General features: G+C 41.6%; 1 protein-coding gene across 1 annotated transcript in view; it reads left to right on the forward strand.

Annotated features, from left to right (window-relative positions):
* NCALD (neurocalcin delta) overlaps positions 1 to 17,515 on the forward strand; it is a 371,716-nt gene that overhangs the window by 91,147 nt on the left and 263,054 nt on the right. The gene's annotated exons all lie outside the window — the stretch shown is intronic.

Genomic DNA, 17,515 nt, shown 5'->3' on the forward strand with positions numbered 1-17,515 from the left:
GTTTTTCTATTGCTGTATGGCAGATTATCACGATTTAAGAGCCCAGGCTTCAAACAGCACAGATTAATTATCTCATAATTCCTGGGGTTCGGGAGTTGAGCCCAGACTAGCTGGGGTCCTCTGCCCAGGGTCAAGTTAAGGTGGCCACAGGGGCTGTGATCTCGGAGGCTCAGGGTCATCTTCCCAGCTCACTGGTTGTTGGCAGGATTCATTTCCTTGAAGCTGGAGGACTGAAGTCTCTGTTTTCTTGCTAAGCAGTGGGCTGAGATCACACTCAGCTCCCAGATGCCACCTTTAGTTCCTTGCCAAGTGATTCCCATTGGTAGTTTGCCGCACAGGTGTTTGCTTTCTTCAGGCCAGCTGAAGGGCATCCTTCTGACTCCCCGTCTCTCTGTTGGCCAGGACAGAGTGGCTCTCCCATCGCCACTGGCTGTGTAATGTGACCTCATTGAGGAAGTGGCAATGTCATCATATCTACAGGTTCTACCCACACTCAAGGAGAGGGAATGGGGGTGGGGATCTTGGGGGCCATCTAGAATTCTGCCCATTATAGTCCTCGTGGCTTTGGGGCCCATGAGAGGGTCTCAGCAACATTGCTAAAGTGAATTGTGAGGAAATTGAGGAATGGGTTATTAATGAATATGGATACACCGCAAATACAAATTGTATTTATGTGCTATTCTGGTTAGTGCCGCAGAATCGGGAGCCTGAGGGGTTTTACTGCCGTGAGAACAAACAAGGCCACCGAATGCCCAGTGGTGAGGATTGCCCAGGTAGTTCTCAGACTTGATCTTGGTGAAAGTTGATGCACCTGCTTTTGCAGGCTCATGGGCTCACCTTCTTTCTTTCTTTTCTTTTTAAGACTTTATTTATTTATGACAGAGAGACAGCGAGAGAGGGAACACAAGCACAAGGGAGCTGGAGAGGGAGAAGCAGGCTCCCCGCCGAGCAGGGAGCCCATATGGGGCTCGATCCCAGGACGCTGGGATCACGACCTCAGCCGAAGGCAGATGCCCAACTGACTGAGCCACCCAGGTTCCCCTTATTTCTTACAGACTCTGCAAGCCCCACACAGAGTATCAGGCAGTAAACATCCCTTATCCAGGGCAGGGACTGTTCTTTGAGAGAATGGAATTACCCGCTCCCTGCCGCTGACCCACAGGCCATTGTTTCCTTCCCATACAGTGTGGTCAGAGTGTGTGTGTGTGGGAAGATGCTGGTTTAATTTCTGTCACATCTCACTCGCCCTTTTCCTGGGGCAATTTAAATCTGAAAAGTGATTCAGTCAGGAATTAGCACGGAGGAGCTCTGGGGTCAGCGTAGTACAGTAAGGCAAAGGCCGTCAGGAAATCCCGGTGAGTCATGGGGTATAAGACTCTAGAGTAAACAATGCTGTCCTCACCAGCCTGGGAATTTTGTTTGTGAAGTTAAATATTTAAACACAGATCACTTAGGGAGTAAAAGTGGGGGAATAAAGAGACTTTATTTGGGCACAGGTTGGGTGCTTTGAAACTTTAGGTGTTGAAATAATAAAAATCTTTTACTAATATAAGAGGTTATTTACAAAGTGCTCTCAGTTGAGGTCAGGATACCCTATTCTTTAGTTTTTATGAAGATCTAACAACAACAACAACAACAGCAGCATCTCATGGTCAAGTAGGAGGTAAACAGGTGTGAAACACTTCACATTATTCATGTCAGTAGTCATGTTAAAAATAGGGTCCTCTTAAAGTTCTGGGCTGAAGGCAGGAGTAAGTATCAGGAATACTTAAGCGATGGTACTGAGAGCATGTTTATAATTTAATTATAAATATCATTAATATATGTTCATTGTAAAACATAAAATTGAAAAAAATAGAAGAACGTAAAAAAAATGCTCCTAATTCCAACAATGGCTATGGACATTTTGGTGTGGATATGGATGGTTTTGCACACACATACATGTACGTATACACAACAATTTGGTCACATTTAAAAAAAACTACTACAAGTATATTTTGAGATTTTTAACAAGATTTTAAATATTCTTCTGTGATATAATGATATGATGGTTAAGAGTATGGAGTCTGGGATCAGACTGGACTGCCTGAGTTTGAAAACTGGCTCAATATTATCTAATCTGGTGGTCCTGGCAAGGTACTTAAACTTCTTCTTCTTCTTCTTCTTTTTTTTTGTAGATTTTATTTATTTATTTGACAGACAGAGATCACAAATAGGTAGAGAGGCAGCCAGAGAGAGGGGGTAGGGGAAGCAGGCTCCCTGCTAAGCAGCGAGCCTGATGCGGGGCTCAATCCCAGGACCCCGGGACCATGACCTGAGCCCAAGGTAGAGGCTTAACCCACTGAGCCACCCAGGCACCCCGGTACTTAAATTTCTGTGCCTTAACTTTGTCTCTGTAAAATGGAGACAATACTAGTACTTACATCATAGAAGTATAGTAAAGATGACATGAGTTAATGCATTTACATGTTGCTTGGAATAGAGCCTGCCACATAGTTAATACTGCAGAATGTTTGCTTTTATTAATGGTTGCACAGAATTTGATTTTCTGGGTAAGCCATAGTGTATCGACTCTATCATCCATGGCTGATATTTGGGTGTGTTTAATTTTTTATTATTATAAATTATGAAACTCTTGTACTCATTTTTAATGTGTTTATTCTGTTAATTTTTAATTGATTTATTGTTTTACTGAAGTATTATTGATGTACAATATTACATATTTCGGTGTATAACATAGTGATTCAGAATTTTTATGTATTACGAAGTGGTCGCCACGATAAGTCTCACTACCATCTGTCATCATACATAGTCATTACAATATTATTGACCATATTCCCTATGTTGTGCTCTATAGCTCATTAAAAAAAATCATTTCTTTAGGCTATATTCCAAGAAATAACATTTTTGGACCAAAATATATAAATCTTCTACAGATTATTTATTAGCAAATTATTCTTCTAAAACTTTGTACCAATGACGTCCACCTGCACCACTGCGAGTGTTTCCACCTATCCTCTCTTGTTGAGACAAAAGTAGTGTCTTCTGTTCTTTTGATTGGCACTTCCTTGATTACGAGCTAGCTATTTTCCCCATCTGTTTATTTGTAATTTACATTTATTCTTTATAAATTATTATTTCCTGGATTTTACTTATTTTTACACTTCTCTTTTAAAGTAACATTAAGGGGCACCTTGGTGGCTCAGTGGGTTAAGCCTCTGCCTTCGGTTCAGGTCATGATCTCAGGGTCCTGGGATCAAGCCCTGCATCGGGCTCTCTGCTCAGCAGAAGCCTGCTCCCCACCCCCCCCCCCCCGCCGCCTGCCTCTCTGCCTACTTGTGATCTCTCTCTTTCTCTCTGCCAAGTAAATAAATAAAATCTTTAAAAAGAAAGAAAGAAAGAAAGTAACATCAAGTGCTTCTTATCAAAGCCCTATTGAGTGCATTTAACAACGATGAAGGCGAAGAGGGTGAGAACAGGTTGTCCAAGGTGGACAGCACTAGCCACAGAGGCAGTGGCATTATGTAGTGAGGTTCTCATGCGAGGCTGGTCCAGCCTCTGATCTTCCATCAGGGATGTTTCATCACAGTGTCCGTGTTCTTCAAATTCTTCATTATTGTTGTTTTTGGGTTACGCTTCTATAGCAACAGTATAAATGTGTGGTATAAATAAATAATGTATTGTGGGAATTATTCAGGGAAGAGTTGCCATGAATGTTTCTAGCAACACTGCAAAAATGAGATCTTGCCTCTGAAACTTCAGACATCATTTTGAAAATTGATAGGCTTTTGTCAGGGAAATTTCATTAGCGACAGTTTTCATCCTTGCATCCTGGTAGATATTATGACTACCTGGGAGAGAATCTTTTGGTTTATTAAATTGCTAAGTAGCCACCTAATGGGAAACTGTCAGTAATCTTGTGAACATGTGGTGGAATATTTATTTTTAAAGATCTGGGTGTGCAACAGACCTCAGGAACAAGCCGGATTCACTGTTTGTTTAGTTTCTTGAATTCTGCTGCCTTCCCTCTGGCTACAGGCTATGCTGTTGCTGGGTGTTGGATATTAACAGCAGTTGATACTCTCCTCCTGCCTTTATGCAAATCTTGCTGTCTCATGGCAGGCTAAAACATACCTGCTAAAAGGATGTTTGTAAAATAGCACAAAAACATGTCAGCTTTGGAAGATGAAGGGAACATGTTCTGTTCTGGATCACAGAGCAGAAGTTCAACATTTTAGGTTAATGCAAAGAACTTTTTTTTTTTTTTTTTTTTAAATCACAAGAAGTGCTCACCCATAGTGTGGCTCAGCATTTAAAAACTGTCACTGGGATTCTTCCAGCAGAGATCTGTTGATCAAAAAATAGAGGTTAGTGCATTTAAAGTGAAAAAGGCAGGATCCATGCATAGGGGCGAATCTCAACTCTGAGATTTTACAATTATGTCAGTTTTTAAAAAGGAATTAAAAATCATGTGACTACTTATCTAAAGCAGTCAAATTCATAGAAAGAGGAAGTATACGGTGGTTGTTCCCATAGGTTGTGGGGAGCAGGAAAAGGGATTTGTTATTTAGTGGGTATAGAATTTCAGATTTGCAAGATGATTTCTGGAGATCGGTTTCACGATGTGAATATACTTCACATTACTGAACTGTGCACTTAAAAATGCTTAAGATGGTAAATTTCATGCTGTGTGTTTTTTTACCTCCACCACAACAAAACCAAAACAACCATGTACCTACTATGAGTTTTTTGCCTTAGGGCAGGCACCGTAAGGAACACAGAAGTATAAAATACTCCCTGTATATAGTTGGCTTATAGTTCACTTCTGTCGTTAGAACCAAAATGGCTGTGCAGGAGCCCAGGCACCCACGTGAGCCAGCCATGATGTCATCATGGCTACCGCCATTGCTTCTCCCTTCTTCTTGTTTTCCATTCTCCGGCTAGTGCCCCAACTGAAAGAACCCAACAGGAAGTCAGTTGGCGAGTTAGTCTAAGAAATGTGGTGTGCCGTCAGGGAGGAGGGTATGGAGAAGAGAGAATGTGGAGTTGAGCAAGTGTGGGAACTGTGAGGCACAGGCCACCCCTCCATCTCTTCTGAGCCATACACAGCCTCCTGCCCACACCTAAACTTAGAAAACAACAACAGCAGGATTATAATGCTTCTGTGGATGGTACTATCCCTTTCATAACTGAAAGCATACCCACTCTTTCCCTGATAAGGGAGATACTAAGTTCTACGGTCGGTGTATCCATACTGGGGTGGTGTTAATTTTGTTCATAGGTGAGCCCAAATCCTACTTATTTTATAACCTGGAAAGCTAAATTGTACAGTGAACTATCAAACAACATTTCTTACATGACATAGGGAAAAGGAAAAGGGGGAAGATGATTTCTATATACAAATATGAACATGAAGAACAAGAAAGAAAACACATGTAGTTGCTACAGTTCTCACTTCTATAACTGATCCTAAGCCATAATTGATACATATGTGTATATCTATATCTATCTGCATACAGATAAAGGATCTGGATATATTGGTCCATATCTATAGCTATTTATTTTCCTTCTTTCCTTATCCATTTCCATGTTTCTTTCTCCTTAACTAGCCCTTTGCTTTGTAAAAATTCTTTTTCTGATGGGTTGACACAAATCTTTATCCCTGCAGGATCTGGTAAAATCTTCTATTAACTTTACTTCTAGACATAGAGGTAATAAATGGAACCCCAGAGAATCCTCTGGATTACAGACATGCCTGTATTGTTCAGCATCAAGCCTATTTCATCTTGATAATTGAGACCAATCACCCCAGTTCCTATAAAACCTTTCTTTGTCCATTGGTTCAATGGCACAAGGAGTCTAAAACGACCAGGGGCAGTCTCAAATTTGAGTGCATGGAACCATTCTTGTGCCTACAATGGCACAAAATGGAAACATTTTCCCTGAGAACTAATAATTCTAAACTAGCAGACCCCCAAATCTCAGGGTCAAGGAACAGAATTGTTGTGATTAGGTTATTAGGTGTAATAGTAGGAGCGGATTCTCCAACTTTAACCTTTGGTTCCCAGACTTATGTATTCCAGTTATGGAAGAAATAATGTCCTCTGTGGGTTGTTGACTCACAGTGTATACTGCATTGTGTAAGGTAGTGCCGTAAGGTTTCAAGGTGTTATCTCCCAGTGAGTGATATAATTAAGCCTTCACTAGGCGCTGCCTCCATTCTTTCAGGCCAGCTGCTCCTGAACAGTGGAGTATGTGGCAAGACCACAGAATTAAGTGTTCATAGTCAGTTGCTGTACTTCCTTCATTGAGAAATTGCCTTGGCCAGAAGAAATGTGAGGGCGACTATGATGGAAAACAAGGCATTGTCTGAGTATGTGGTTGGTGGTACTTGCAAAAAAGGCAGATTCATATGCAGAATATGTTTGTGTTTATTCCAGTGAAGACAGATCTTTGTCCCCTCCATGACGGAGGGGAACCAGTGTAGATCCACCCCCATCATATGGCTAGCTCATCTATCAGGGTTCTTTGTTGGCTTCTGCTCTTGGAGGGTTGAGTACTCAGTAATGTTGGGAGCCAGATTGGCCTTGGTGAGCCTTGCCTACATAACCTGATTGGTTGCTGCCATGGACACTCGGAAGAGAAGCGCTTGGAGAGAGCACTGGGGTAGCTGAGAAAAGAAGGCAGACTGACATCCTCAGAATGTGTTCCCTTGGGGTGCCTGGGTGGCTCAGTGGGTTAAAGCCTCTGCCTTTGGCTCAGGTCATGATCCCAGGGTCCTGGGATCGAGCCCCACATCGGGCTCTCTGCTCAGTGGGGAGCCTACTTTCTCCTCTCTCTCTCTCTGCCTACTTGTGATCTCTGTCTGTCAAATAAATAAATAAAATTAAAAAAAAAAAAAAAGAATGTGTTCCCTTGTCTACCTGCCTGCTCTGTAGGAGAGAATGCACATGAGATATGAATGCTTCATCCCCTTTGCCCATTCCAAAGGGTCATCTATATACCCATTTCTCAGTCCTCTTTCTGGTCAGTGTTTTAATTCTCTTCTTTCTAATCCTCTGACCATCTGGCCAAATCATTAACCACTATTTATGAGTTAGTATAGACTTGTACTTCTGGCCACCTTTAGTCTAGAAAAAGTGGATATCCAGATATACTGTAGGAGTTCTACCAATTGGGGGGAGTTTCTTGCTCCAGTATTTTTTCAGCACCCCCCCCCCAATACTTCCTCAAAGTGCTGATCTATAATGGAGAATCATGTGTAAAACATGCCTGAGTCTTTTTTTCCACTATCAGTTGGTTACAGGGAATTCCTCATGAGGTCATATGTGTGGGTTGAGAGAAAGCAATGTAGCAGCAGTCAGTAGGACTGTCAAATCAGAGTCGTCTAATTATGCAACTTATTTGTACCTTTCGGACATGCTACAGACCCATCTTACATATCCCTTCCACTTGCTGACTGTGGCTGCATTTACCTGATTTTATAGCTTGGTGGAGCAAAGGACACAGTTAGTTTATCGTAGGCAGTTCAGGTCATGCGGTCAATAGACTCCAAGGCTAGGAGTCCTACCTCCACAAGAGCCTAGGAACTGGTTCAAGGGTAAATAGTAGAAGCTGTTTCTCAGAGAGAGAAAATTAGCAGAAAAGGCTATTTTTTTCCAAAATGCTAGTATTCTAAATTGTGATTCTTATAAAGGACTTGCCTCTGGATTGTTACACCATCCCTTTTTGTACATGGAAGATGGGCTACAATAATTTTGGGAATCACAGGGAGGTTCCTTGGGAGGATTTTTTTTTCAAGTTTTTCTAGTTGAACTATATTCCTTTTTAGTTTATTTTTTTTTTCTACTATTGATTGTAGAGATGTACTGACAGTATGTTAGCCCCAATAGGAATCATTATTGCCTTATTTACCTATCATACCTTCCCCAAATTTGGAAAATATCGGGTGGTTCTTTAGAGGCTTTTTCATGCTTCCATTGAGTTTACTGGAAATTTCTTATTTTAAATTTAATCAACTTTATTCTAAAAACAAAGCACAGAAATACACTCCCCCCCTTCCAAATCAAATATATAACTTAATAAATGTCCATAAGGCAAAAATATTTGTAATGACCATGCCGGTCAGGAAATAGAAATTTGCCACCTACTCCAGAGGTCCCTTCCATGTGCCCATTCTCAATCACAGACCCTCCACTTTCCTTCATAAGTGATCAGACTTTTACAGTAATCACCCAAATGTGTATCCCTAGATAATACTTTTTAAAAATATTCACACATTTAAAAAAATGGATGCATCTGGGCGCCTGGGTGGCTCAGTGGGTTGGGCCACTGCCTTCGGCTCAGGTCATGATCTCAGGGTCCTGGGATCCAGTCCCGCATCGGGCTCTCTGCTCAGCAGGGAGCCTGCTTCCCTCTCTCTCTCTCTCTGCCTGCCTCTCTGACTACTTGTGATCTCTCTCTCTCTCTCTCTCTCTCTCTCGCTGTAAAATAAATAAATAAATAAAATCTTAAAAAAAAATAAAATAAAAAATGGATGCATCTTTCTTCCTATGCAGATTTCCACTCCATCTTTTTCTTTTCTGTATAGTTTAGGTGTGGATGAATCCAGCCCTCTGGCATATAGAATGTTTCAGAGTCTGGATTTTGCTGATTGCATAGTCCTGGTACATTTCACTGTGTTCCTCTGTCTTCTCTACTTCCTGTAGTGTGGTAGCTGGATTTCCAGGTTTGATCAGATGCACAGACAATTTTTTGGGCACTATTAGAGGAGTGTTCTTCCATCAGGAAGCATGTAATACTTGTCTTGCTAACAATCGTTAATGCTCAGTGCTCAGATTTACTTACTTATTGGGATCGGTAAAATGGTGATATTCTAGTTTAGACTTTTTTTCCCCCATTTATCAGAGGGAATACTTTGTAAAGAATTGTTTCCCTTCCTCTGTTTTTTGGTCACCCAGTGGTATAGTTCATATAGGAGAGACAAGAAAAACATTTGATTCTATTTTATTTATCAGATTTCAGAATGATGAAGTCATCCCCTTTCATCCTCCACAGGTATATATGCGTGTGTCACTTGTGAATGTAGACACATATGATGGGCTGCATTTAGTTGCAATTCCCTTTTGGAAAGCTCAAAGCCCAGTGGCAGCTTTTTAAAGTTGTCTCCTCTTTACTCCCTGGATGTTCCTATAGAAATAAAATTCTATGGATTGAAAATTCGAGAATTACTTTCTAGATCAGCCTTTTTGTCATTCATTTATGACCTAAACTGACCAGGGAATAGTTTTTGAATAGGGTACATGCTCTATAGAAACGGAATATGTGCTTTTCTATTTACAAATATTCTAGGCTTTGTATTTAGGGACCAGAGCACTGGCTTCCTGTTGGGCCATTCTCTCTGGAAATGAGATTGCTTTGCCAGTGTTGTTCACCTTTTCCGGAAAGATTTGATATTAATAGTTTTCTCTGGAATGACGTATTCTTCTTTGAGGCATGTTCTCTTGTCTAGTCCAATATCTGGGATAAAATTGAAAAGAGTTGAAACATAGTCTTTTAATTATTCCCCTGTGAAATTCTCTATGTAATCCAATAAATGTCTATAAATTAACCTTTGGGGAAAATTTAATTAATTTTATTAAATATGAGATCACCTCAGGCTTTTTTTGTGTGGGGTAGAAGAACTTGCATTAAATTAACTTTGCCTTCAAAATGTAATTTCCCACCTTCAAAGGAAACTTATCACATCCCTCCTCTTTTGGTAACTGCTTTTAACTCAAGTGCTGTGTTTTTGGTTTTCATCTTCTTGAGATTGGACTATTCTGAACATTTTAACTCTCATTTCTGTTTCCGTGGCTTTTGGGTAGCAGGACTCCTGAGAAAATTTGACAGAAGTAGAACTTGACCCAGCGGACAAAAACAGAACCACCTACAAGAGAGAATAAAGGTGGTTTTAAGAAGCTTATAATATCAGTGTCTGTGACAATTTTCTTTTGGTTTATATCATTCATGTGTGCAGACTGGCTAACATGGGTTTACACTTAAGGGTGTTCTTATTGTAGAAGACTGTTCAGTAAAAGATCTATCTGATTTTCTGGCCATAAGTCTTTAGCTTGACATTCAAGGCCCTCCACATCCTTACTACTGTCCCTCTCAAAAACCCTCGGTAACTCTCTATTGCCTGGCGGACTGAGTACACACTTTTCACTGTGGTTTCAATTTACCTCTCCAGGCTTATTGCCTGTCTTTCCTATGGACATCTCTTCAGATCAGCTACATTAGGTTGCGTCCATTTCTCTGGTATACCCTCATGCTTTCCTACTTTGGCCTTTGCTCACACCATTCTTTCCATCTAGAATGACCTTCCCTTCCATTTCTATGTACAGAAATACAATGATTGTTTTAAGACCAATTTAAAATGCTTCTTCTTCATGAATTTCTTTCTGATTCCTCCAAAGGAACTACTTTATCCCTGCCTTTGAACTCCCAAGCAGTTTGTGGATGGCAGTTGCTTTGTGTTATTTTGTTTTATGGTTAAATTAATATTGCTATTGCGAGCATTTATGTATTTGTCTAATATACCTGCTCATGGAAGATAAATAGGATGACCATATATCCAATTGTTCTTGAGACAGTTCCAGTTTTCCTGGGACAGTCCTAGTACCCTGCCTGGTTAACGTCCCCTTTCACTCTCCAAAGCATCTTCACTTGAATAATAAATTAAGTATCACTCTTAGAATAACTACCTGGAAGATTAGGGCTTCATTCATACTCATGTTGAATCTCCTGTCATTTATGAGGAGGGACTGTATAAGGGCAAAGAAGTTCACAGAAATGAGGGTGCCTGGGCAGCTCAATTGGTTAAGTGACTGCCTTTGGCTCAGGTTATGATCCTGGAGTCCCAGGACTAAGTCCCACATCAGGCTCCCTGCTCAGCGGGGAGTCTTTTTCTCACTCTGACCCTCCCCCCTCTCATGTTCTCTCATTCTCTCTCTCAAATAAATTAAAAAAAAAAAAAAGAAATTTTGCAGAAATGAGACTGCCTTGTGCCGGGGCCATTGTGCTGAAGCCATCAGGAAATGCTGAAGAGATTAGTTTGATCCCTCCCAGGCCTGTCCTCCTACTGGTACTGCCCAGAGGCTATTACTCTTCCATAAGAAGGCTGGGTTCCCTGAGGGGTTAATGAACAATTCCTTTCTGTATGACGGGCTGTGGGCATTGTTCCCCCTTAGGTCAATGTAGTTAGAGCTTCAAAAGAGAATATTCAGTGCACACATACAAGGGACTTTATTTCCTTACTTATTACTTATTTATTTTTCATTCTTTTTTATTTTTAAAATTAACCTACAGAAGAGTTGACAGAATAGTACATAGTCACAATTTTTCATTTCGCTCTGTGTGCTTTCTCTCTCTTGCTTGTTCCATAGATACACACACTGGACTAGGTTTGTGTTTAAGCAAGACATTAGATCTATAAATAGACATTTGATCTATAAATGTCCACATTCTTTTCCTGACCCCCTTGAATATAGGTTAAGAACATCATGATACTCCACTCTTAGATACTTCCACAAGCTTCTCCTGAGAATAGGGACGTTATTCTATGTAACTACAGTGTCACAATTATACCCAAGACAATTAACAATAATTCCCAAATCACCTAATATACAGCCCATATTGAAATGTTTTTAAGCAGGTTTTGGATCCAGAAGCCATTTGATCCATCATATCTCTTCTACCTCTTTTGGTCTTGCAGTCTCTCTGCCTCTGTGTGTGTGTGTATGTATGTGCGTGTAAGCAACACATACTATTAACATGCAGTATTTGAAATCCTCCTCCATCTCTTCCTCAGAGAATTTTGATTTTCCCTACTCAGTTTCTTCTTTCTCTCCAATTCTCTAAAGAAATTTCCATCTTTGCCAAGTCTGCTTCTTGCTTTTTACAATTGAGTGATGAAGAATCTGAGATGAGTTAATGGGCTGGGGTCAAGGAGAGGTGGGGGGAAAGGTAGGTGGTTTGGAAGTTGGCCCTAAGCCTTTAGAAAGGCCAGGGATCCTCCTGATAGCCCATCCAACCCAGCAGCTTGAAGCTATGGAGGCTTGGAGAGGAATGGGAGGAACTTTTGCAAAGTAAGTGAAGCTGGCAGTACTGTGAATTGGTTGAAAAACATTTTTATGTGCTAGGCACTGTGGTAGCCCCTGGGAATAAATTTTGGGCCTGACCATCTCTACTTCACAGTGGTAAGAACTGCGATAATAAACATAACCATCAGCTATGATTAAGTGCAATAAGGGAAAAAAATAGTAGCCTACAAAGTATGTAGCAGAAGAACAAGATTTTCTTTTGGGAGGTCAAGGAAGGTCTCTCAGAGAGAATCACATTGAACTTGAAACCCAAAGAATGAGTTCAAGTTAGGCAAGTGTAGAGTAGTTAGATAAGGGTATACTGCATGTGCAAATGGCTGCCCGGAGGAGGGAAGCAGACCCTCCAGAGGGCTGGTACGGCTGGGGCTGAGCAGTGCAGAAGGAGGGTAGTGTCAAGTGAAGGGAGAGGCAGGGGACAGACTGCCTTGGCCCAGGGAGGAGTTTCCATCTTGAAAAACCAGAGTTGTTAGATGGATGCTTTTGGAGGTGGGATGAGGAGGGGTTGGTTGGTTAGAGAACACAGAGACCTGGATATCACTCAGTGGAAAACTGTAAACAGTGTGACAAGGCTGAAACATGGGGTATGAGGAGGGACACCATGTTGAAATTTAAATTCTTCCCATAAGTATCCCATTAAAGAGTGAGTATGATTAGGGGAATGACATATCAAATATGTATTTGGAAAAGATAAATATCAAGGATGGATGAATCAATTGAAGTCATTGAAGGCTAAAAGACCTTGAAACTGTCTAGTACGTGGGGATTAAGGCTTGATCTAGGCAGTGGCAATAAGGATAGAGAACAGGGGACCGAGATGCTCAGCAGGCACAATCTATAGAATTTGGTTATTGATGAGAGGAGGAGTGTTAAATAATGTTCAGGTTCCTGGCTTGTGTGGTAAGTGGAAAGGGATAGCAAGAGGGGAGCAGTTTGGGGCAATAGAGGATGAGATATTTATCCCTGATAAGTGCTAGTGCTTATGGGAGATCAGCCTGTTGTTACCCAAGTAACTGATTAGTTAGTGTCTTCTGACACTGATGAAATTCTCTCTGAATATTTTTGATGTATTAACATGGTATTTACTGAGAGAGTTGGAAGCATGCAAACTACTTATAAAGGAGAACTTGCAGTTTACAACCAACAATTGCTTTATTCCAAATGGCTCATGACAGACTTATTTTTTTGTATTTGAGAGATATTTGACTTTGTCACCGTTTTGAAAAATATGTTATTTTTGGTATGTTTAGATGGTGGGTTTTCAAAAACAGTTAAATATTACCACTAAGCTTGCTGCGTTTTGTTTTCTTCCCATTCAGCTTCCCATTAAATATACAAATATAACATCTGGCATTCTTCTTTTTAAGGACTCTGGAAAAAGAGCTGCAGGGATTAGACTTAGCACTTGACAGATCATCCAACTGTAATATTTTCATCTAGAATTCAGTCGAAGCTGACTGAAATGGCCATGTCAGGACCAGCACTGTGTAATGTCACAGAGGAGCCACTTAGGAGAATTCCTAATATGGTCGGGGCATTCTTGAGATGCATGGAATGGCCCCTTCGTGTGGTATCATCCAGGATGGGAACGCAGCTATAACATGTCGAGTGACAGGATCCATAGAACTTTTCTTTTCTGTTATTTGTCAGACTACAGCCCCACTGGCTGATAATGGCAGTTCTTTCTTCTTTCTTGGCTTCATTTTTCAATTGCAAATCCTTGGACTCTGAACTGGAAAGTTCCTTTCCTGCTTGAAAGTCATATATTCTTAGAGTTGGAAGGGACCTCAATAACTATCTTAATCTGAACTGTGGCATTTTCGCACATGAGAAAAATGAGACACAGAGAGGTTAAAGAATTTGGCCACAGTCATCCAGATAATTGTTGAACTCTCCAGCCCCGCTAGACTCCCCCTTCCAAATGGGCAGAATGGCAGCCTCCCTCTTCTTATTAGTTTTTTGCCAAAAGTTAGTGTTTTTTCGCATTATGAAGCCACTTGGAAAAAACCTATCTCCCTTGAAAGGAGAAACGATGTTTTACTCAGCACGCTTATTTTTGTTTTTTTCCCGAATGGGTTTTCATTCTAACCCAGTGTGACTCCCCTCTCTTCTGAGAGAGCTTTCACAGCCCTACAGGACATCTCTCTAATGGCCCGCGCCGCCCCGCTGGATGTCTGCAGAACAGTTACAGCCAAACCCCATGCGCTTTGAGCATGGCATTGCCTCCAAGTTCAGGAAAGGAGAGTTGCTAGAAACTGGTTGGCCCCTTTGCGTGAGCCCTTGGAACGGATGATACTAGGAACTTCTCCAGAAGCAACCATTTATCAAAATGAAACTTTTGAAAAGATCCTTGATTCTTGAAATTAAAAATCTCACACAAGTGTCCTAGGACTGAGCACCCCTGTGACTCCTGAGGCCTGTAGACTTTGCTGCCACTGGAGGGCGGGCATGGGGTAGGCGAGGTGGTCCCTGGAGCAGGGCCCACACAGGGAGCGCATGGGAGACTTGAAAACGAGTTTGAGGAAGAAGAAGGAAACTTGCTGTTTACTGTCTCGGCTTGTGGGGAAAGAATTTGGGAGCCTTGTGCTCGTGAAACAATGTAATGTCTGTTCAGTCCTTTCTACACGTTCCCCCAACAAAATAATCATCTGGGTGTGGGGTTGGGCGGGGCACATGGGAGAGTAGGTGCTAAGCCTTGCTCTGGCTTTATTGTCTGTGTTCTGAGACTAAGTGCTGGGGTTTCAAAAGCCAAAACCTTTTTCTCTGCTCCTGCCTGAGCATCTCTTCTGTGAGGTGGTGGACACCCTAGGATCCTCTTTCTGGAAAAGGGGAGGGTTTCGGGGGGTAATACAGGGAGGGGGAAACATCAATTACTAGCTCAAAGCAGAATCCTGCCACCTTTGTAAGAGCTCAGTTAAAGGCAAAGAGGGACCGCTTAAGTGCAGTGTTCTCAACCTGAGCTGTCTCCAAGAGCAACAAATGAGTGCTGTTAGCTGAGCACACAGAATGATGAGAAAAATGCATCCTGGTGGATTATCCTCAAATCCTTAGAGTAAACAGAGTTTTTTTTTTCTTGCAAAGCTTAAATCTGTACCAAAAGAGTCATAGAATATTGGAATTTTATGGGAACTCAGAGATGTTGTGTGCTGGGTCTTCCCTATCTTCCCAGATCTAGTCTTCCTCCTCTTCCACATTGTTCCAAGCCCTGGGACCGTGATCTCCAAGGATCACATCGATGGGCTCATCTGGCCTGTGGCTTCTCCCTGGATTTGGCCGCTAGGAGGTACCTGCTTCACCATTCCTTGGCAGTTTCCTTAACCCTGTCCATGCCTTGTAAATAATCCCCTTCATTAAAACTCCTATTTGAGTTGTAATCTCTTTCTTTCTGGGACCCTGAATATAACTGTTTTACAGATGAGGAAACTGATGCACAGAGAGGCCTACTGGCTTTTCCGGCAATATCTCTTCTCCGCTCCTTTTCCCTGCCGTGGTTGAGCATTCGTAAATTGAGACTCCAAGACCCTGGAATGCTGGACTGCGGATGAGGGGACTGTAGTTTGCTCTGCTCTAATGTGATGGCACATTTCTAAGAATTTTCCTTTTACTTAAAAATGATGTTCTTAAAAATGGTATTTTACGTGGTGTATTCAGACAATGGAATAGTATTCAGCCTGAAAAAAGAAGGAAATCCTGTCGTTTGCAACAGCATGGATAAGCCAGCCAGTCCTTCATGATTCCACTTGTAAGAAGTGTCTGAAGTAGTCACACTCACAGAGCAGAAGGTAGAGTGATGGCTGCCAGGGGCTCAGGGAGGTGAAAAAGGAAAGTTGCTGTTCAATGAATGTAAGTTTCAATTATACAAGATGGACAAGTTCTAGAGATCTGCTGTACCACATTGTGCCTATAGTTAACAACACTGTATTATATAGCTAAAAGTCCAAGTGGGTAGATTACTCTTTTGTATTTTTTAATCATACACACAGAATAAGAAGCACAAAAAATAGAAGAAGAAGAAGAGGAAGGGGAAGAGGTATTTAAATATGTTAAAAAGTCATTAGAGAGAAGACATACCTTGGGGAGGACCCTGTCCATGAGGATGTGCCTGGGCTAGTGGAAAGTCAGGAAATACCTTCTTGCTCCAGGGTGGAAGCCCCTGGGCCAGGGTCTGGCTGGAGGAGGGGGACTAAATTTATCCCCCGCCCCTTTAGCCCAGTGCCTAGAGCCCTCATCTCCTTACTTCGGTGTGTGACCACTCAGAATTTCTGGTCATACTTTTGACTCTGTGTGTGTGTGTGTGTGTGTGTGTGTGTGTGTGTGCGCACAGAAAAGAGAGAGAGAGACAGAAAGAGAGAGAATGAATTTGCATTCTTCCTTTTAAGAACTTTCCTGAGTTCTCTGAAGAGTCTTTTTAAACTTCTCATATTTCATTGATTCTCAAGTTTTATCTTTCTCACATTTTGGTACTCTGATCCCAGAACGTGCCTACAACCGGAAGCATCTTTTGTTGCAGCTAGTCAGGTGGTGGTTGTGCTGTAGCTGCATTGCCCGGGCGTGTGGGAACTTGGTCGTTCCGGTAGCGAGACAACACTGAACCCTTATTGCTTCAGTCAGCAAAGCGATTTGATGACCGTCTGAGAGAGGAATGTAAGTCCCAGGTGTTGACTGCAGTCTTCTGCCGTCTGTTAGTGAGATGATCTTGCCAGCGCTTGTGGATAAGCATCGGAAGCTTTGAAGACAATCCCGAATACAATCCTTGAGCACTCTTTTAGGATGTGCTGCATTACTAAAGCTCTTAGTGGCAGCGAGGACGCTGTTATGTGGGAAAATGCACTCCCTGGATATTTGTCAAATGTGAGTCAAAGAGTGGCTTCTGAATGTGAATACCTAAACCAAAGTAAATTTGCATCCCTAACCAATTTATTCCACTCACTTTTTCCTCTTTTAAGGATATGTTAAACCCAGGCCTTGCATAAGTCCATAAGTCCACAAGTTGCATAAGTCCAGTAGGGCTCTTTCAATAAGTATGAAATAAAAGTCCTAAATTGTAGTGTATCACAGTTTAATGTGCAGCTGATTTTCTTCCTTCCTTGTTGTTATATAAAATAGCACTGTCTCTTACCATCAGAGAATCTTACCAATGATATGTGGTAGGAAAGTAGGAAGTCTGTTAAATGAGCAGCATGAATCAAAAGATGAGTTAGAAAGCTAAGGAGTGAGGAATGGGTTTAGAAATTCTTTTACTGTATAAATATTTATTAAGTTTTACTGTGAGACCAGGGCTGGGCGAGGCATAAGGAAATAGCTGTGAACAAAACAGTCATGATCCCTGGGCTCCCAGGGAAGACAAGGTCTACTGAATTATGAGTTGCATGCAT

Source organism: Meles meles, chromosome 1, assembly GCF_922984935.1.
Source record: "Meles meles chromosome 1, mMelMel3.1 paternal haplotype, whole genome shotgun sequence".
Lineage (NCBI taxonomy): Eukaryota > Metazoa > Chordata > Mammalia > Carnivora > Mustelidae > Meles > Meles meles.